This window comes from Patella vulgata, chromosome 7 (assembly GCF_932274485.2).
Source record: "Patella vulgata chromosome 7, xgPatVulg1.2, whole genome shotgun sequence".
Classification (NCBI taxonomy): domain Eukaryota; kingdom Metazoa; phylum Mollusca; class Gastropoda; family Patellidae; genus Patella; species Patella vulgata.
Genome location: NC_065885.2, coordinates 49,049,713 through 49,071,268, shown reverse-complemented (window position 1 = coordinate 49,071,268; position 21,556 = coordinate 49,049,713). Strand labels below are relative to the sequence as shown.

At 40.1% G+C, this 21,556-nt stretch overlaps 2 protein-coding genes across 5 annotated transcripts in view; one reads left to right on the top strand and one right to left on the bottom strand.

Annotated features, from left to right (window-relative positions):
- The window catches only part of LOC126826717 (ankyrin repeat domain-containing protein 24), a 33,484-nt gene extending 21,722 nt beyond the window's left edge, over window positions 1–11,762 (bottom strand). Inside the window, exon 1 of the mRNA XM_050555750.1 lies at window positions 11,648–11,762. The gene's annotated coding sequence lies outside the window, so the exon portion shown is untranslated. The remainder of the gene's footprint in view (window positions 1–11,647) is intronic.
- An 8,151-nt stretch (window positions 11,763–19,913) lies between these two features.
- Window positions 19,914–21,556, top strand: part of LOC126826696 (hepatocyte growth factor receptor) — a 140,464-nt gene continuing 138,821 nt past the window's right edge. For all 4 annotated transcript variants that reach the window (XR_008788800.1, XM_056102409.1, XM_056102410.1 and 1 more), the window contains exon 1: window positions 19,914–19,952. The gene's annotated coding sequence lies outside the window, so the exon portion shown is untranslated. The remainder of the gene's footprint in view (window positions 19,953–21,556) is intronic.

The window sequence follows — 21,556 nt, the reverse complement described above, 5'->3', positions numbered from 1 at the left end:
ACAGCGTGGGGGAAATTCGGACAGAGAGACAACTTTCCCAAGACCGAATACATCACGGAGCCCAGCGACTATTTCGAGAAAATGTTGGACGTGACCCAGACCGTGCGAGATGTCCAGTTGGTCAACGACAATATGGTATTGGTGGAAACACTGAAAAAAGATGAACACGTCGCACCCTGTCCCATCACCAACGTAGTGATCGCGGCCTTTGTCACCGCCCAGGCCCGCTTGAAACTCTATTCCGTCTTGGAAAAGTTGGGAGAACGTGTTTGTTATTTTGACACGGACAGCGTCATCTACCAATATCACTCCACCTCATGGAATCCCCCGGAAGGTTCGAGTTTGGGTCAATGGAAGAACGAGTTGCCCGAGAATGTTACCATTAAGGAATTTGTCAGCGGAGGGCCAAAGAATTACGCGTACAGGCAAAGTGATGGAAAAACTGTCTGCAAAGTCCGGGGATTCACCCTGAATTATCGTGCCTCCCAACAACTCAATTACAACATCATGAAAGAGAATGTACGGCACGTCAATCAAAACGAACCGCTTGTCATCGCCAATCCGTTCAAGATTTTCAGATCACGTGACCGACGTCTCTGGACACGCCCCGAGAACAAAAGATATAAAATCGTGTACGACAAACGTTTTGTTCAATTTAACGACGATGGCCAACCGATCAACACTTACCCCTATGGATACTGACTTTCGTGTGTCAGGGCGATGGCGACCAAACAGGGAAGATGACGAACCAGCGGAAAATACAGATTTGATCGAGAAACTAAGACGACGATGGCTCAACTTTCGGGTCTGCAACTGTTACTTACCCATCATAGAGGAAAAGCAACGCGAGGAGTGTATCGGCTGCAAGTACGAGCATCCCAGTCAGAGATACCATTCGTGTCTGGGATTGGGCGTGTGTTCCATAACGGGCGTACCCTCACATCCCGTCGACGATTACAATCACTACCTCTGGGTGGACGAGCCGAAACCAGAAGACATCGATAGCGTGCTCGGCAGTATGATGGACGATCCACGGGACCGAGTCAAGAAGTGGGAGGATGAACAACGATGGCGAGAAGACGTCGACGAAGCCTTGAAAAAGTTTTGGCGTGTGGTTCCGGGATTTAAGACGGGGTTGATCAAACGCAAAGACGAGTTTCTCGAACCCAAAGACGAAGAGAATCCCATACGACGGTGGATAGACGAGTTACCGGAGAAAAAGAAACGATGGTCCCTGGATCAAATGGATATCAACGTCATGTCCGGCAAGCTGGGAGAAGGTTGGGAATGTATTGGCAGACATCTAGGAATCAGAGAAGCGCGGATCAGTCAAGCCAAGATGAGTCATCCTAACAACGCGCGCATGCAGATTTTCACCGTCTTTAATCATTGGCGACAAAGACACGGTAATCGAGCCGACCTGGTGACGTTGTTGGAGGCCTGTCACGTGAGTGAAGCCGTCATCGATTGGGAAGAAGTGCAAAAGTACGTGGAAAGCCTGGAAATCATAGACTAGACACGAACCAATAGAAACAAAGGAAAAGAAAGAACCAATCAAAAGAGAGTGACGTCACGGCCAAGACTATAAGAAGCGAAGTGTCAGAATCAAATTTCATTCTGCTCTCGATGGCTAGTCAAGCTTGTTTCTCTTGTAACAATGTCGGACACTGGTATAGAGACTGCCCTACTCGTTCCCAACAACAGCAACGAAAACCAAGACAAGACAGACCAGCTTATGGCTCCTATGGAAGTTGTTACCTCTGTGGAGAACCAGGACACTGGGCACCCCAGTGTGGAAAACGAACCGAAGCCCAAAAAGCGAAGAGTGACGAAGAAAGAAAAGACACTGTCAAAAGAAAGTGTTACGGAGTCAAGAGACCCACCGACGACAATCACAAGTGCCTCAACTGTGGACAGCTCGGCCACGGCCTGCTCGAGTGCCAAGAAGAAATCCAAACAGAAAACAACTTCGAAGCCGTCACCGGTTGCATGTTCGACAACAACATCGATGTGCCCAGAGACAACACCCGCAGTCAGCGATACTGGTACTGGTGTGGAGAAGCGTTCGAACTCTACAGACGCTACAAAGAGAAAAAGAAAACAGCCGACGAAGCTTTCCAGTCCACCAGTTATTTCCCCGACTACCAGTGAAACCAGTGAAACCAGTGAAACCCCGAAGCCGACCGTTCTCTTGTTGGCGGAGAAGGAAACAGACAGTTTTTCCCGAGCACTTATCCAATATGCGGGTCCGAGAGATATGACCGAAGTCTTGTCCTATCCCCCCTGTTTCGATATGAGCGAATGGGTACCCGTCGTCGTCACGTTTGCCGAATTGGAAGACTGGCACCCACACGATTCGATGCAGAAGTTTTTGGGACATGTGTATTGGATTCCTCGCGTCCTGCGAAACGTACCCTGGCTGCGACAAGAGATCCTGAAGAGACAACGTGATAACTAACATTTTTTCTTTTCCTTTGTACTATAGGCCATGTTTTTTGTATTTGTATTGAATGCCATGCTATGTTTGTATTTTTTGTAAAATAAATTCTGTTCTTGTTTCACTCCATGTCTGTTGTTCTGTGGTGGGCGCGAAGGTATAAAAGGCAGGGGAAAAAGGTAGGGGGGAAACAGTGCAAGATGGATGTGGCGTTCAAACACCCCTTTACCATGTTAGTCAGCGGTCCAACGGGTGTTGGAAAGACGGTCTTTGTACAGAAATTTCTCCAAGCGTCCCTGTTCGACATCCCTCCCCAGCGCATCGTGTGGGCCTATGGGGAATGGCAAGGGAGTTACGATCGCTTTCCTTACACTTACGTCAAAGGTTTGACAGACATTGACGACGTGATGGAGCAAGTCAAGGGTCCACAAGTCTTGGTCGTGGACGATTTGATGGGAGAAGACACGGAGATATTGCAAAAGTGGTTCACGAAAAAGAGTCATCACCACGACACGAGTGTCATTTACATTGTGCAAAACTTGTTCGACAAGCAACAGCGTACCATCAGCCTGAATGCCCATTACTTGGTCTTGTTCAAGAATCCCCGAGACGCCTCACAAATTGGCGTGTTGGCCCGTCAGATGTACCCCTCCCACTCCAAGTATATGCAGGAAGCTTATGCCGATGCGACGAGTACCCCTCGCAGTTACTTACTCATTGATTTGAAACCCGATACGCCCGAAGCTTTGCGTTTGAGATCCAATATTTTACCCCAAGAGGAACCACCCATCGCCTACGTTCAAAAGGTATAAAAGGGGGACCTGTCACTCGACTTGATTCTGTTAGTCACGATGGCTCGTACGAAGAATACGCAGCGGAAACATCCGCCTCCGACCCTTCCCAGAGCGACGTTCCCGACCCTGGCACCGGACCTTCGTGATCCCACGGTACGAAGGCAGACTCGTCCGAGAATGAGGGCACCCACAAGACAATGGCTGCCCTCGTTGACACCACCTGGGAGCCCCATGTCTCCCTTACCGGCCACGCCACCACGTCTCACCTTACCGGTCACACCTCCACGCCACACAAGATCCCCTTCTCGGTCTCCCTCGCCGATCATTCGTCGACCCCGAAGAGAAAAGAAGAGTTCTATGAAAGGGTTGAAGTCCTTTATTCGCAAGTTACAACATCTGACTCCCGATATGGCTTATGGACAGTTGGTCAAGAATACGGGTAGGGCACGTCTTGGATTGTTGCAGTGGTTCAAGTTGGCGGCCAACCATTTGTTGAATGGTAACATTCAACCACTGCATGCCCAGCACAAGAAATGGGTGGAACGAAATCGACAAGTGTTGAGCCAACTGACCGAGAGAAACATGCCGACGGCCGAAAAACTCTCTCTGATCATGAAACCTGGAGGACGTGGGTTCTTCGGGGGGGTGTTGATTCGTATCTTGCTGCGATGGAAGGAAAGACTGCAAGAGGAAAGAAACAAGAAACGAAATAAATTCGTTCGACGGAACGTTCAGCGCGGAAGGGGTCTGAGTCCCGAGGAGTTGAAACAATATCAAGCATTGCTTCGCAAATTGACTAATCCACGAACATCACCCGTCGTCAAACAGCGACTTCTCAATCAACAAGGTGGTGCCATCGGTGCATTGCTCGCTATGGCCCTCCCAGCTTTAGCCCCTTTGGTATCTAAACTATTGGGAGGACAATAAGGTGGTAAACATCCCTTCATAAGAAGGGGCGAAAGAGCGAACGCTATGGCCGCCGAGTTATCTAGATTATTTGGGGGATAAGGGAAAAGGTATAAAAAGGGAACCGGTGAACGGCCCCGAGCTCAGTCATGGACACACTGCGGTACCTGTTGAACACTGCACCCAAAGACCGACCACTTCTGCTCGAGGCTCAACCCATCGTCGACGGTGTGTGTGAGTGTATTGGAAACCTGATTCGCGGCAACGTTCCTGTGACCAAGAACGTGGTCAAACGTTTGAAAAAGGACGCCCCCTTGTTACGACGTTTGGGCACGTCTAAAACACCTTGGAAGACCCGTCGGCGACTTCTGAAGCAACAAAAAGGGGGATTTTTCAAGCGGTTGGCCCGGTCCTTTCCGAAAGATGAAATTCGCCAAGAAAATGAAACTGGTGCCCTTCGACGGTCCCACCGACGTCAAACCCATCGAAGTCAGACAAGTGGAACCCGCATACGATCGAGATCCACTGGAACAGGTCGTCGAAAATGTTTACCAAGACATGCAACACGTGCTAAACGATCCCACACTAACCGACGAAAATAAAATGCAACGATACGGACAATTGTTACAACGTTTTCAAACGATGCAAAGGAAAAGAAAGCAGGTCATTCCCTTGTCGGACGAGAACATACCCGAACAAAACGAAGAAGAAGCAACCGTGGTCTCGGAGGCCCCCATCCTGGAGTCGGTCCCCCGGGTCTTTCAACATCGAGCTCGCCTTTTGTTGAAACACCTGAAGGAGAAAACACCTTGGTCGTGGAACGAGAACTTGGAATTGGTTCGGAATGGCGTACCCGTACCCGGCACCAATGCCATCGACATCGTGAACGATTTGGTTCGTCGGCGAAAGAATACTCAGGCTCCACTGGGATGGTTTGGCGTGATGCAAAGTTTGAAAGTCACGAACGTACCGCGCGAAGCCATTGGCAATCAAGAACGATGGAACGTGTTGTCCACGCCACCCACACGGACTCCCGTTCCGCCGCGACGCCCGAGAAAGAAGAAAATCTCAAGTACCGATACCCCGACTACGAGTACACCTACTGGGCGAGTCAGATCTACATCTACCAAGCGAGCCCGATGGCTCCCCTTGCAAAAACTATAAATAGCCTGATCACATGGAACCCGACAGAAACATGGAACGAAAGCTGAAGAAAGTCTATTACGACCCGAAACACCCGGCCGCTTTTGGTGGAGCCCTGGGTCTCCACAAAGCTACCGGTGTGCCCTTGGACAAAGTCAAAACATGGTTGAAACAACAAAGGCCGTACACCTTGCACAAACCACTGAAAAAGAAATTTTCTCGGACTCCCACCGTGGTGGCCGGCATAGATCATCAGTGGCAAGCCGATTTGAGCGATATGTCGGCCTTGGCCAAACAGAATGAGGGATACAGGTACTTGCTGTGTGTCATCGACGTGTTTTCCAAGTACGCTTGGGTGTTGCCCCTCAAAAACAAGACGGGAGATAGTTTGGTGGACGCCTTTCGTCGCATCTTTCAAAGTCGACAACCCCAGCGACTTCAGACGGACAAAGGCACCGAATTCCTCAATCGAAAAATGCAAGCTTACCTGAAAAAGAAAAAAATTCATTTTTTCGTGACACACAACGTCGAAACCAAGGCCAGTGTGGTGGAACGATTTCAGCGGACACTGAAAGAGCGCATGTGGCGATACTTTACTCATCGACAAACACAACGGTACATTGACGTGTTAGATGAATTGGTTCGGGCTTACAACGCCAGACGACATCGGACCATCGGTATGGCACCCCAAGACGTTCGTCCCGAACACGAATGGATGTTGACAACACCTCCACGCCCCCGCAAAAAGAAAAAGAGAGCCATGGACGTCGGTACGACCGTACGTTTGGCTTTACCGAAACACGGTGCCTTCGACAAAGGTTACTGGCCGAACTGGACTCTGGAAACGTTTAACGTCGCACCCAACGTTGGTCCCGGTTACAAGCTGTTGGACGAAAGAGGCGAACCCATACAAGGTACCTTCTATCCCGAAGAATTGCAAGCGGTTCAAGTCAACGACGACGAGATCTTTTCCATCGAAAGAGTACTCGAAAGAAAAAAAGACAAAGTGTTGGTGAAATGGTTGGGTTATCCGGCGAGTTTTAATTCGTGGATCGACAGGACCAGTCTCCAAAACGTATAAATAGGAGTGAGAGACGCTCACTTCAGTCAACATGCAAGACGAAATCACGTCCACATCCGCGACCTCCCACAATTGGTCACTCTTGGGAAAACGTGTGCCCCAAGCGGAAATCGTCTTTTTCTGTCAAGTGATTTTAGTGTACGTCGTGGCAGGTGTTTCCTTGTCCCAATTGGCTTTCAAACCCGACGGATCACAGACCACGTTGTGGACGGCCTTGCTCTCCAGTACCCTGGGTTACCTGTTACCTTCTCCGACCTTGAAAACCAAACACAATGAACAACGATCGACCCTTTTACCTCACGCTCCCTAGTGACAGTTCCATGTCGTGGTATCCCGACAACACCGTGTCCACGTTTCAAACACACCTGGATCCGCCCCTTCTCGTCGATCATCGGGAATGGGAAGTGGGACTGTCCATGATCACGTTACCTGACCAATGGAACAACATCGATCACCGACACAATACGATCGGCTTACGCGTTCATTCTTGGTCGCCCTCGAGCGAAGAACCCGAAGTAAAGGTATGCCGGGAACACCACAGCATCGATCCCTCGTATTGTTTCAAGGGTGTCCAGGGCGAAGAGGCCAAGGGATCGATCGAAATGGAAACACACATCAAGAGTGACAACTACGAGTCGCTCAGACATATCCTGGATGTCCTGAACACTAGACTGGATGATTTGTGGAATCTGGCTCCCATCTACAATCATTTGGCCAATCAACCCGTCCGCTTGGATCCCAACAACAAGGAAATGACCGACCACGAGAAGAAACAGCAGAGCGATTACGAAACTCGAGAGATAATGCGTCAAGGGGCCGTGCAAAGAGGTTCCTTCGTTTCTTTCAAGAAAGACCACACCAACGATAAAGTGTATCTGAAAATCAATCACGTGCAGACGCTTTTCTACTTGGACGTATTGCCGAGAATCGAAGTTCGTCTGCGGGGACCCATTGTGTCCATGTTGGGATGGTCGGGAAACGAAATGATGATTCCCCTGCAGTCCATAATAATGACCGGCGACGATGGCCAAAGTCTCCTGCCTTACTACGCTCACCACACCCCAAATCTTCAAATCCATTACGATCTGTTTTACGTGTACACGGACATTATTGCACCTCAGATTGTGGGCGACATGCAGGCTCCCCTGTTGGACGTGATTCCCAGTCGACGATTGTATCATCGTCCCGCCAGGATTCAATACTTACCACTGAAGTACAGTCGACTAAACTCCATTGGTCTCTATATAAGGAACGGAATGGGAAACGCCGTGCCATTTCTCGACGGTAAGGTGGTGGTCCAACTTCATTTCCGTCGCCGACGATGATTCAAGTGTACAAAAGTGGAGTGCTCAGACAGCGAGGGGCCGGACTGGTAGTGTACAGAGGGGGAATTCTGCGACAACGGGGTGCCGGGCGATGGTCGGGATTGTTGAATGCCGTCAAATCCGTGGGAAAGACTCTGTGGTCGGCCGGCAAAGCGGCCGTGAAAAAGAATGTGGCCCAAGTGTTACCCAAAGTGGGACAGAGCGTGCTCGACGCCGTCAGCGGTCGGGAAAAATGGAACTGGAAGAAAGTCGCTCAGGACACGCTTCGGCCCGCGGTGTCCAACACGATGTCCGACACACTCAAGAACGTGGTCGCCCACCTGGAACCTATAAAAGACCCCTCGCAATCCCCGTCCACTTCACATCGTCCAAAGAGGAAGAAGAAGACACAGGTCACTTCTCACAAACGACGCAAATTAGATATCTTCGATCATGGCTACGCAGGTAATGCGCAATGATTCCTGTCCCTGTGCGCGAGACGAATTGCAGAATTTGTTCAGCGTACCCGACACGCAGACGGCCATACACAAAGTGACCAATATCAGAAAGTATCCGTTGACACCCGACTTGAACCACGACGGACCCATCGAATTTCATATTTCCAATCACACCAAAGATTACATGGATTTGGCCAACATGACGCTGCACCTGGCCCTGAAGGTGACCAAGAACGACGGGAGTGACCTGGATGCGGACAGTCAAGTCGCACCCGTTAACAACCTGTTTCATTCGTTGTTCAAAGACGTCAAATTACGCTTGGGAACAGCTGCCGAAACCTTGGTCACCACTTCTCTGCCAAACTATGCCTACCGGGCTTACTTGGAGAATTTGTTGAGTTTCGGTAAGGGAGCCAAGAACGATCACCTGTCGAAACAAGTCATGTGGGAAAAAGACACAGCCGGTCAGTTCGATTCCACGAGATCCGTCGCCACCACGGTGGACGGTGTACGACAGGCGCCGAGTAACAAAGGATTGGAACAACGTCAGAAAGTCATCGTTGGCAGTCGCACCTTTGAACTGCAGTCACGTCTACACTTGGACATGTGTCTACAAGATCGGTATCTGCTTAGCGGTGTGGACGTGCGATTGAAATTGGAAAAACAATCCCCGAAATTTTTTCTGATGTACGGCGAAGGCAACGATGCAGAAGACTACAAAGTCGAATTCACCAAAGCCTACCTGAATATCCCGTTCGTCACACTGAATCCCAGTACCCAGACACGCATCGAACAGCAACTTCTATCGTCCAATGCCAAGTATCCGGTGAATCGCGTGGTGGTCCGAGACATGGTCATTCCCGACAACCGCACTCATCACATCCTAGGTAATCTGTTCGACAAGGAAATCTTGCCGAAGAGACTGATCGTGGGGTTGGTGCGCAATACGGCCTATGACGGAAGAAAAAACAGAAATCCGTTCCATTTCGAACACAATCAATTGGAAAATATCAAGCTGACCAAGCACGGGGAAATCGTGAGCGAATACGACGTGTACTTTCCCCAGCGACAAGCCATCGCACCCTACCTGGATTTGATGAAAAGGGTGGCCGTCTTAAACACCAGAGAAGACCTGGACCTCCCTTTCCACGACTATATTAATGGGTACAACCTGTATTGTTTTGATTTGACCAACGACCACGGAGCCGACGGTAACTACTTTCATGTGAAAGAGACAGGTGCACTGAATTTGGAACTCAAGTTCGGTGCGGCCCCGACAAATCACCTCAGTCTTGTTCTGTTTGCCGAATACGACAATGTCTTGGAAATCGACCACTTACGGAAAATCATCACCGATTGGTGAGGCTCTCTCCAACCGACAACTGACACGAGCTTTAAAAAAACATCTCCCCGCTCCCATTTTCGGAGGCGTGTGGGCTCGTAATCACCTGGATATACTGCACCCGACCTCGTACCCCAAAGCCTACGTCATCAACACGGACGACGAAGACCAACCGGGCAAACATTGGACCGTGTTTGTGTGTGAAGGGCCAAATCACGTCACCTTCTTTGATTCCTATGGTTGCCCCCCTGATATCTATGGAGACGCCTTTCGACGTTTCGTTCAAGATCAACGACTCGACTACCAACCCAGATGGATTCAAGGACTCGACAGTGTCGTGTGCGGACATTATTGCTTGTATTTTCTGTGTCATCGATTTCACGTTCCTTCCCCATATCCCCTTTCCGTTTTCGGTCGCGTGTATCGTGTAAACGATATACTCGTCGAACAATGGGCTAGGGATCATTTTCCCAACTTGCAACAGGAACAGAAGAAGGGTCAACGATGTCGATGCTTTTTTGCTCTGTAAATATGTTTTTTGTAAGTTTGATTTGTCATGATAAAAAGTTTTGTTCAATAAAATGTCGACAACATATCACGTGTCTGTTTTTTTTTCGTGACGTCATGGTTTTTTGTGACGTCATGCTATTCTGATTGGTGAAAAATGGTATCGTCCCAACACCTTAGACTCGTCCCCTCCCGAGCTATAAATAGGAGTGTCAAAGCCAGAGATGTCATTAGCAAAATGGATCGAATTTCAAACGATCATCGCTTTTGTAAGACTTGTGGGGGGTATTACCCAATGTTTAGGGGTAATCGGCCGGATGTCGATTACCTTGTCTGCTACTGGTGTGGCGTAGATGTTTCCAATACCTATCATAAGAGGTCGAAACATCATCTCAAATGCCAGAAGCGGCCAAGGTATTTGGCGGAAAAGCCGAAGTGTTCCTGTTAAGGAACCCTCACGTTCTAGTGAGGCCAACGGCCCTTTTCAGGGCCAACTTAATCAATGTAAAAGAGTTGTCTCCCCTTCTTTTGGTCTTCCTTCCCCTTCTTCTTCTTCTCCCTTCTGCTCTCTTCTTCTGCTCTCTCTCTCTCTCTCTCTCTCTCTCTCTCTCTCTTCCCGCGCGCGCGCGCCCTCTCTTTCTCAAACTAGGTCACTGCACGTGCAACGGGTCACTCAGTGCAAGGTCATGACGAATTAGGTCACGGGGTCATTCAGTGCAAGGTCACGCACCTGCAAGGTCACGGGGTCATGCACGTGCAAGGTCACGTGCACGCACATCCATGCACGCGCATGCGCCCACGCACGCGCAAAAAAAATGGCTGAACAGGCTCCCTAACTACTTTGATTTGTAACATTAAATATTGCCGATTATTAGATTCATATGTACCACTCGTCTTGAAAGCTAAATGTTAATTCGTAAGATATGTAGATAGATATTGTTATGCATCACAATGTGTAATACTTGTTACAATTACAGCGCCTTCATCAGGCCTGTGGTGAGATCAAAATAGTTTTTCGTTATGAAATTAACAGATTTAAAAAAAAGCATCTTAAAAAGTTACGGAAAATGATTGAAAACGTATGTTCGTTGGACTTTTTAATTGCTGTCAAATACTGCCATTAGTTATAAAATGTTATTTTCTTAAGCCAAAATAGGGGTGTTCTTACGGACCATGGCAATTTTTCTTTCAACACCAGTCTTTAAGGTGAACAAAGCATGTGTTTCATAGTGACAATGTTTATCGACTATATATTTACATAAATATTACACGTTTTGGTACCTAAATGCAACTATAATTATTTTCTAATATATTACCCAATGATTTATGTACAACCCCCCCCCCCCCCCCATAAAAAAAACAATGAATATATATCAGTTTTCATTGAAAGTAAAGAATTAAAAGTGTTATGATTTGTAGTCTCGGACAACTAAACCTGGTTTATTTAGACGTCTTGGTAACCAAGACTATGTTGGGGGGTTTTCTACCATACACCATCTTGAAAATTAATGTTATTTTGTAAGACATGTAGATAGATATTGTTATGCTTCACAATGTGAAACGTTTGTTGTAACTTCCATACTCATGCCTGTACATGTAGTTGTGAATAAACTGTTATTATTATTATTATATATCGTAATTATGACAATTACTAAGTTTGGAACGAGATATATACATGTAGGTCTATTTAATATGTAGATGGTAGTGACACAGATACTCTGTGGTAGTGACATAAGTTAGGGTCCCTCCATAGGTGACACAAGTTAGGGTCCCTCCATAGATAGATATATATATATATATTATATATATATATATATATAACTCTATGGGTCCCTCCTTTTCTCTGATTAATCGATTCCGGAAAATGCGTCATACACACGGTAAGTGTTAGATATTATGAAGCAGCGCCGATTTTGATAGATTCTATAAAGCGAGTATAATTTAAGCCCCGCCCTTTTGTTGTTTAGGCCCTTCCCACTTTTTTGAAGGTTAAGGTTGCAAGGGGCCGTTTATTGTTAGGCCTAATGATGAACATAAAACTTATTCTCCCTGAAGTTGAGAAAACTATCGTTGGATCTTTCTCTGAGGCAGGACGATTTCCAATACCACCTAATATGTCTACAGAAGTATTTCAATCTGATGAAAATTTTAATAAGTTTGTTGAAAATTTTGAAGTTAATTCCACAACACGTTTTGTCGTGTCATATAACAGAAACTTTAATTTAACAGGTACAGTATAACTCCTCAGTTGCGTTCGGAGCCGTGTGCGTATTTTTATTTTTTTATGTAATCACCCTTTCCATTCGTCGGTCCGTCCACAATTTCTGTCAGCGCAATAGAGGATACAGTTTTTATACGCCCACATGGTCGGTCTGTCTGTCAGTACGTCGATCCGTCGTCCACAATTATTTGTCGCGAACAGTCAAACAGACTACATTTATCATCCGATCTGTATGAAATTTATATGCAGTATTTAAATTAGTGAAACAGAGAAGCATATTGAATTTTTCAGCGATTTTCAGTGATCACTTTGAAAATGCTTTTGGACGCTCTACTAAAGTTATCATCCGATTGACTTGAAATAGATACACAGTGTTTATGGTCATGAGATGAAGAATCTTATTGATTGCCAATAATTACTGCTAGAGTTATGGCCCTTGATCACTTTGAAAAATCTTGTATACGCTCTAGGGGCTACAGTTATCATCCAATTGACACAGTGTTTATGTTCATGTATAAAATCAGAATTTTTAATTAAGTTTAAAAAAATCAAGATTCCAATCTTTAGCCACATATGACCAGTTTCAATATAATATGTTATCAAATTCCACTGAATGTCAACTTGCACCATTCTTACACAAATGAAATAATAGACGAAACATCCTGAAAAACGTTGTATAGTTTGAAATTCTGTGACAGGCTCAAAATGTTTACTCTTATATATATGGTTACATAGCTTTAAACATAGTATGAAATTTTATGATTATAATAGGTAGTTTAGAAACATGTGTTTACTTAATTAATTGGGTTATCTGTATTTATTGCCTTATAGTATTCGAAAATGTTTAGAAATTTTATGACTGGTTTTTATTTAAACATATAGTATATGAAATTTTATGATTAGAATAGGTATTTTAGAAACAGGTGTTTACATAATTGTTTTATCTGTATTTATTATCTGTATTTTAGATATATATTTGTATTTATTGCCTTATAGTATTTTAGATATATATCTGTATTTATTGTCTTATAGTATTTTAATGTTTTAACCAGTGTCTCAAAGGCCTTTGTTGGCCAGAAATCATGTGTATTATGTTGTATAAAATGTGTAAATATTCTACTGATTTGTGACACTTTAATAAAATAATTATTATTATCATCATCATCATCATCTAATTAGATGAGGAAAGAAGTACAAATCGCTTTAAAAGACGAAACAAAGCATCTCTAGTACCAACACAATTGCACTTAATTATCGTGTCCCAAAACATCAACCAACCAATTGTTTATCTCTGCCTAGCCTTAGCGCAAAATGTTAATCATCGAACACAGTCAAGACATTCACCCATTGAACATCTAAACGAAGTTTAAACATTCTACCTCAAATAAAGGTGGGTTATTGTCAGAAGCGGATTATAGCGGTGGCGCCAGCCTCCGACCCGAAAATAATGGAAAATGTTTAAAAATAAAACGGAAAAAACGCCAATTCCGGGGAGAAAACATAATATGGACCCCCTATAACAGAGCCCCTATGTCTAGTGGAAGGGCCCCCAGTACAGAAAAAAGGCCCCTTGCCTGTGTTCAGTGCTAAGGTACATGAGTCATGAGCCAGGCCAATTATATTCGACAAATGGCGATGAGCCACGGTGTCTAGGTGAGTAATGCGCTGGCTCACTGACAGGAGGTCCCGAGATGGATCCCGGTGTTGGCAGAGAAAGTTCGACGGGATTTTGTCCAGCGTGGCTTTCCCGTGTTGTCCGGTTGGGATGCCCGCGTACATGTTAGATTCGGCAGAGTAGGCGGAAACGCCCTCATAGCACACATCATAGTATATACCCATCTTCATTTTATTCCTAAAAGTCGAATGCGATGTTAGAATTCTCATTTGCTTTCTTCTCTTTTTTGAACTGATAGTATTGGATGCACGCAACGAGCTGAATTTGGTGTTGGGATATTCTTTAGTCCCCCCCCCCCCTAAAAAAAATGTATACTGCTCTCTTGCACGAATCAAGAATCACCACCTGCGTTCCACCATGGGTAAAGGACGCATGAAAGCGCTCCCCTCGCTGTGTATAGAGTTGTTGCAGTTAACATGTTCGCAAGTCACAAAGCTAGAAAGAAACTTATTATGTAAAATATATGTTATATGTTAAAGCATCTATGCGACATTTCGTGGGTTATTTTTCTCTTGTCAACTTTGTTTCCAAGGAGTGGGTGATTTATCCATTGCAGAATCACTGTCTAATTAGAATTTTCGATCTGTATCGAAACAACTCTTTTCGCGCAAAAATGCTGATAACTCCGTATTTCGTCAGATTTGGGCAATGTAATCATTGGTTCCACTTTGTATCTAACCCGACAGGAAAGGGCTGCAATTTTCAAAATTTTCTGTAGGAGGGTCCACGCTCAACCCAATCAATCATAAGAAAATGACTCACTTTACAGCGAGGTCAATTGGGTCCTGTATGTGGTATAGGATGCTGATTTTCTCTATTTCTAGAATATATATAAGATAATATTCTTAACTTTTATAAGACAATCACTCAAATATCATTTTTCTATGTAAATTAATTGAAAAAAATACGCCAAGACCTTTCATACATAAGAAGGGCCATGAATTTCCCTTTTTCTAGGATACATAAAAAATAGTATTCTTAATTTATATAATAAACAGACTCTATTGTTATTTTTTTTTATGGAAATTAATTGAAAATATACTTCAAAATCTTTCAAAAATAAGAAAAAGACTCACTATAAAGCGAGGACGATTGGGTTCAATGTGTGGTACAAGGCAGCGATTTTATCTATTTCTAGGATATATAGAATATTATTCTTAATTTATATAATAAAATCATTCAAATATCTTTTTTTCATGGAAATTAATTGAAAAAAAATACTCCAAAATCTTTTAAACATAAGAAAAAGACTCACTATAAAGCGAGGCCGATTGGGTTCTATAAGTGGTATAAGGCAACGATTTTCTCAATTTCTTGGATATATAGGATAATATTCTTAATTTATATAATAAATCACTCAAATATCGGGGGTTTTTTAAAATGGAAATTAATTTAAAAAATACACCAAAATCTTTCAAAATTAAGAAAAAGATTCACTATAGAGCGAGGCCGATTGTGTTCAATGTGTGGTATAAGGCAATGATTTTCTCTATTTCTAGGATATATAGGGTAATATTCTTAATTTATATAATAAAATCACTGCAAATATGTTTTTTATGGAAATTAATCGAAGAAAGTACTCCAAAATCTTTTAAACATAAGAAAAAGACTCACTATAAAGCGAGGCCGATTGGGTTCTATAAGTGGCATAAGGCAACGATTTTCTCAATTTCTTGGATATATAGGATAATATTCTTAATTTATAAAAGAACTCACTAATATACCGTTTTTTTTAAATGGAAATTAATTTAAAAAATACACCAAAACCTTTCAAAATTAAGAAAAAGATTAACTATAAAGCGAGGCCGATTGTGTTCAATATGTGGTATAAGGCAATGATTTTCTCTATTTCTAGGATATATAGGGTAATATTCTTAATTTATATAATAAAATCACTGCAAATATGTTTTTTTATGGAAATTAATTGAAAAAAATACTCCAAAATCTTTCAAACATAAGAAAAAGATTCACTATAGAGCGAGGCCGATTGTGTTCTATATGAGGTATAAGGCAATGATTTTCTCTATTTCTTGGATATATAGGATAATATTCTTAATTATATAATAAATCACTCAAATATCGGGGTTTTTTTAAAATTGAAATTAATTTTAAAAAAATACACCAAAATCTTTAAAACTTAAGAAAAAGATTCACTATAAAGCGAGGCCGATTGGGTTCTATATGTGGTATAAGGCAATGATTTTCTCTATATCTAGGATAATATTCTTAATTTATATAATCTAATCACTCTAACATCGTTTTTTGAATAGTATTCTTAATTTATTTAATAAACAGACTCTATTGTTATTTGTTTTTGTGGAAATTAATTGAAAATATACTTCAAAATCTTTCAAACATAAGAAAAAGACTCACTATAAAGCGAGGACGATTGGGTTCAATGTGTGGTATAAGGCAACGATTTTCTCTATTTCTAGGATATATTGGATATTATTCTTAATTTATATAATAAAATCATTCAAATATCTTTTTTTCATGGAAATTAATTGAAAAAAATACTCCAAAATCTTTTAAACATAAGAAAAAGACTCACTATAAAACGAGGCCGATTGGGTTTTATAAGGCAATGATTTTCTCAATTTCTTGGATATATAGGATAATATTCTTAATTGATATGAGAAATCACTCAAATATCTTTTTTTTTAAAATGGAAATTAATTTAAAAAATACACCAAAATCTTTAAAACTTCAGAAAAAGATTCACTATAAAGCGAGGCCGATTGGGTTCTATATGTGATATAAGGCAATGATTTTCTCTATATCTAGGATACATAGGATAATATTCTTAATTTATATAATCTAATCACCCTAATATCGTTTTTTGAATAGTATTCTTAATTTATATAATAAACAGACTCTGATATTGTTATTTTTTTTATGGAAATTAATTGAAAATATACTTCAAAATCTTTCAAACATAAGAAAAGACTCACTATAAAGCGAGGACGATTGGGTTCAATGTGTGGTATAAGGCAATGATTTTCTCTATTTCTGGGATATATAGGATATTATTCTTAATTTATATAATAAAATCATTCAAATATCTTTTTTTCATGGAAATTAATTTAAAAAAATACTCCAATATCTTTTAAACATAAGAAAAAGACTCACTATAAAGCGAGGCCGATTGGGTTCTATAAATGGTATAAGGCAACGATTTTCTCAATTTGATATATAGGATAATATTCTTAATTTATATCATAAATCACTCAAATATCGGTTTTTTTAATGGAAATTAATTGATAAAATACACCAAAATCTTTGAAAATTAAGAAAAATATTCACTATAAAGCGAGGCCGATTGTGTTCAATGTGTGGTATAAGGCAATGATTTTTTCTATTTCTAGGATATATAGGGTAATATTCTTAATTTATATAATAAAATCACTGCAAATATGTTTTTTATGGTAATTAATTGAAGAAAATACTCCAAAATCTTTTAAACATAAGAAAAAGACTCTCTATAAAGCGAGGCCGATTGAGTTCTATAAGTGGCATAAGGCAACGATTTTCTCAATTTCTTGGATATATAGGATAATATTCTTAATTTATATAAGAACTCACTAAAATATTGGTTTTTTTTAATGGAAATTAATTTAAAAAATACACCAGAATCTTTCAAAATTAAGAAAAAGATTCACTATAGAGCGATGCCGATGGTGTTCAATGTGTGGTATAAGGCAATGATTTTCTCTATTTCTAGGATATATAGCGTAATATTCTTAATTTATATAATAAAATCTTTGCAAATATGTTTTTTTATGGAAATTAATTGAAGAAAATACTCCAAAATCTTTTAAACATAAGAAAAAGACTCACTATAAAGCGAGGCCGATTGGGTTCTATAAGTGGCATAAGGCAACGATTTTCTCAATTTCTTGGATATATAGGATAATATTCTTAATTTATAAAAGAACTCACTAAAATACCGTTTTTTTTAATGGAAATTAATTTAAAAAATACACCAAAATCTTTCAAAATTAAGAAAAAGATTCACTATAGAGCGATGCCGATGGTGTTCAATGTGTGGTATAAGGCAATGATTTTCTCTATTTCTAGGATATATAGCGTAATATTCTTAATTTATATAATAAAATCTTTGCAAATATGTTTTTTTATGGAAATTAATTGAAGAAAATACTCCAAAATCTTTTAAACATAAGAAAAAGACTCACTATAAAGCGAGGCCGAATGGGTTCTATAAGTGGCATAAGGCAACGATTTTCTCAATTTCTTGGATATATAGGATAATATTCTTAATTTATATAAGAACTCACTAAAATATCGGTTTTTTTTTCAAATGGAAATTAATTTAAAAAATACACCAAAAGATTCACTATAAAGCGAGGCCGATTGTGTTCAATGTGTGGTATAAGACAATGATTTTCTCTATTTCTTGGATATATAGGATAACATTCTTAATTTATATAATAAAATCACTGCAAATATGTTTTTTTTATGGAGATTAATTGAAAAAAATACTACACAATCCTTTAAACACAAGAAAAAGACTCACTATAGAGCGAGGCCGATTCGGCTCTGTGTTTGGTATAAGGCAATGATTTTCTCTATTTCTAGGATATATAGCGTAATATTCTTAATTTATATAATAAAATCTTTGCAAATATGTTTTTTTATGGAAATTAATTGAAGAAAATACTCCAAAATCTTTTAAACATAAGAAAAAGACTCACTATAAAGCGAGGCCGAATGGGTTCTATAAGTGGCATAAGGCAACGATTTTCTCAATTTCTTGGATATATAGGATAATATTCTTAATTTATATAAGAACTCACTAAAATATCGTTTTTTTTTCAAATGGAAATTAATTTAAAAAATACACCAAAAGATTCACTATAAAGCGAGGCCGATTGTGTTCAATATGTGGTATAAGACAATGATTTTCTCTATTTCTTGGATATATAGGATAACATTCTTAATTTATATAATAAAATCACTGCAAATATGTTTTTTTTATGGAGATTAATTGAAAAAAATACTACACAATCCTTTAAACACAAGAAAAAGACTCACTATAGAGCGAGGCCGATTCGGCTCTGTGTTTGGTATAAGGCAATGATTTTCTCTATTTCCAGGATATATAGGATAATATTCCTAATTTATATAATAAAATCACCGTAATATCTTTTTTTTTATGGAAATTAATTGAAAAAAATAATCCAATATAATTTTAACATAAGAAAAAGACTCACTATAAAGCGAGGACGGTTGGGTTCAATGTGTGGTATAAGGCAACGATTTTCTCTATTTCTAGGACATATAGGGTAATATTTTTAATTTATATAATCAAATAAAACTACTATTGTTTTTTTTTATGGAAATTAATTTAAGAAAATACTCCACAATCCTTGGATTCTATGTAATAGTGTGATGATTTTCTCCATTTCTAGGATAATATTCTTAATTTATAATAAAAAAATTACTCTAATATAATTATTTTATGGAGATTAATTGAAAGAAATATCAAAATCTTTTAAACATAAGAAAAAGACTCACTATAAAGCGAGGCCGATTGGGTTGTATATGTGGTCATAGGATAGCCTATATAGGATAATATTCTTAATTTATATAATAAAATCACTCTAATATCTTTATTTTATGGAAATTAATTGAAAGAAATACTCCAAATTTCTTTCAAATATAAGAAAAAGACTCACTATATAAAGCGAAACCGATTTATGTGTCGTATAATGCGATGATTTTCTCTATTTCTAGGACATATACGATAATATTCTTAATTTAAAATAATAAAATCACTCAAATTTCGTGTTTTTTATGGAAATTAATTGAAAAAATATTCCAAAATCTTTTAATTTAAGTAGATCCAAGGTCTGATTTTAGTCTCTACTATACATAATGTCAAGGCCGTACATCGAACTGTCAATCAAATTGACTGACATGTTCCTCGCTCTATATTGTACTCGCTTTATAAGATCTATCGTTTACCCATACACACACGCCAACATTGATATTATTTTGGTTACTTGATATTAGAGGCTACGCCAACCGACTATCTTGGAATACCGACAGTGTCACACACGGAAGGTAGGGAAGTCTTATTTAGCATTCTTAAGTTTGGGAGACCCGTTTGCCAAATCAAGGTGGGACTTTTAATCTCAGGCCACGAAATTTCAAATTTTGGCGTAACCAGAAAAATGGTTGCGGGTTTATCAGTTTATGCTGTGCGTAACCATTTTCTTTGGTTACGCCAGATGATCATTAAGTATTAAGCTGCAATTGGTTAGCCTACATAAAATGGGTGCGCTGTTTTCATGATTTATCCAGATTTAAATGGTGCTATTATTCATTTCCACTTGCAGTGAATGTATTTTTTTAAAGAAATAACTTGACTAACTTTATTCTTTTATATTTAATATTATATTAGGTTAAGTGTTAATGACTTTAATCCCACGGTGTCCCCATTTAAACAATAAAACATTAGAAAAAAAATGTTCCACTTCACTAAATCCCTACATTTTAATAGTGAGGGGAATCGGTTCCAAAAATTACTAATGGATTTTCGTTTTTATATCATATCTGACCTTCAAAAACCAGGAATGGTAGCTACCACATTGTTTTCGGTCACTGAAGACTACATGCGTACTTCACATTACACTTGTCACTTGCAATCATTCATCCATTAGATCATAGATAATACCGTATTATCTATGATTAGATCTACTATATTAGATCTACTTAATGAATGGTAGAGTAAGAGTGGTCCACAGCCTCAAAGATTTGTGCTTTATGAACATACCTGTCTTTCAGCCTGTTGCCTTTCTAATCACACTAAAATTCATCTTAGCAATACTTCAGTTGTTCATGTCGCTCTAATCACACTAAAATCATTTGGGTTAAATTTGAAAAAAGAATTGTCAACAATAATATTTTAAAAATTTGATGTTCAGAACAGAATAGGCAAAGTAAAATAACACATGGTTATGTGCTATTGTTAGTGTTAATTGAACCAGGGACCATCTTTAAACTTAAAGGAGCTAAATCGCTAATATTTTGGACCTAGAAATTGACCCAAATGGGTCGCAACACATCTAATAATGTAATCTGATTGTATATGAACTGATTTACATTCATTTGTTTCCATTTTGACTTTAATTTCAAATCAGTTATGTCCAGCGAAATACGGCATGAGTCTCAACCGAATAGAAATTTCTAGCGTCTGGTTATTCCAGTCTATTACGCATGCTCTCCAGATAAGTTATGGCGTCGCCGTATGACATGAATTGTGGAATATGTCTAGCCTCGCTCTTTCTGGTCACTTGTTACAAATGATGATGAAATGCACTATGGTACACGATTCGTGTACCAATGGTAAAATATTTATTTTGTCTTAAATATTGGATATCAGAAGCCTACCTTTTCCCAGTAAGATAACAACATCAATGTTGATTTGAATTGACAAATAATTCGTGTTGTCAACGTGTAAGACTTTCGATGATATTGAGTTAAAGACTTAGCTACTTTAACAAATAAACATGGATCATAATGGGGAATCAAATTCAGTATAATAGCATTCCTGCAGCAATGGCCCAATTGCTGTACTGAATGCGAAAACTTTGGGTATTGATCTTGAATACCATTGTTTGAAGTTATATTTATTAGATGTACTAACGTAAAATTAGGCAGAAATT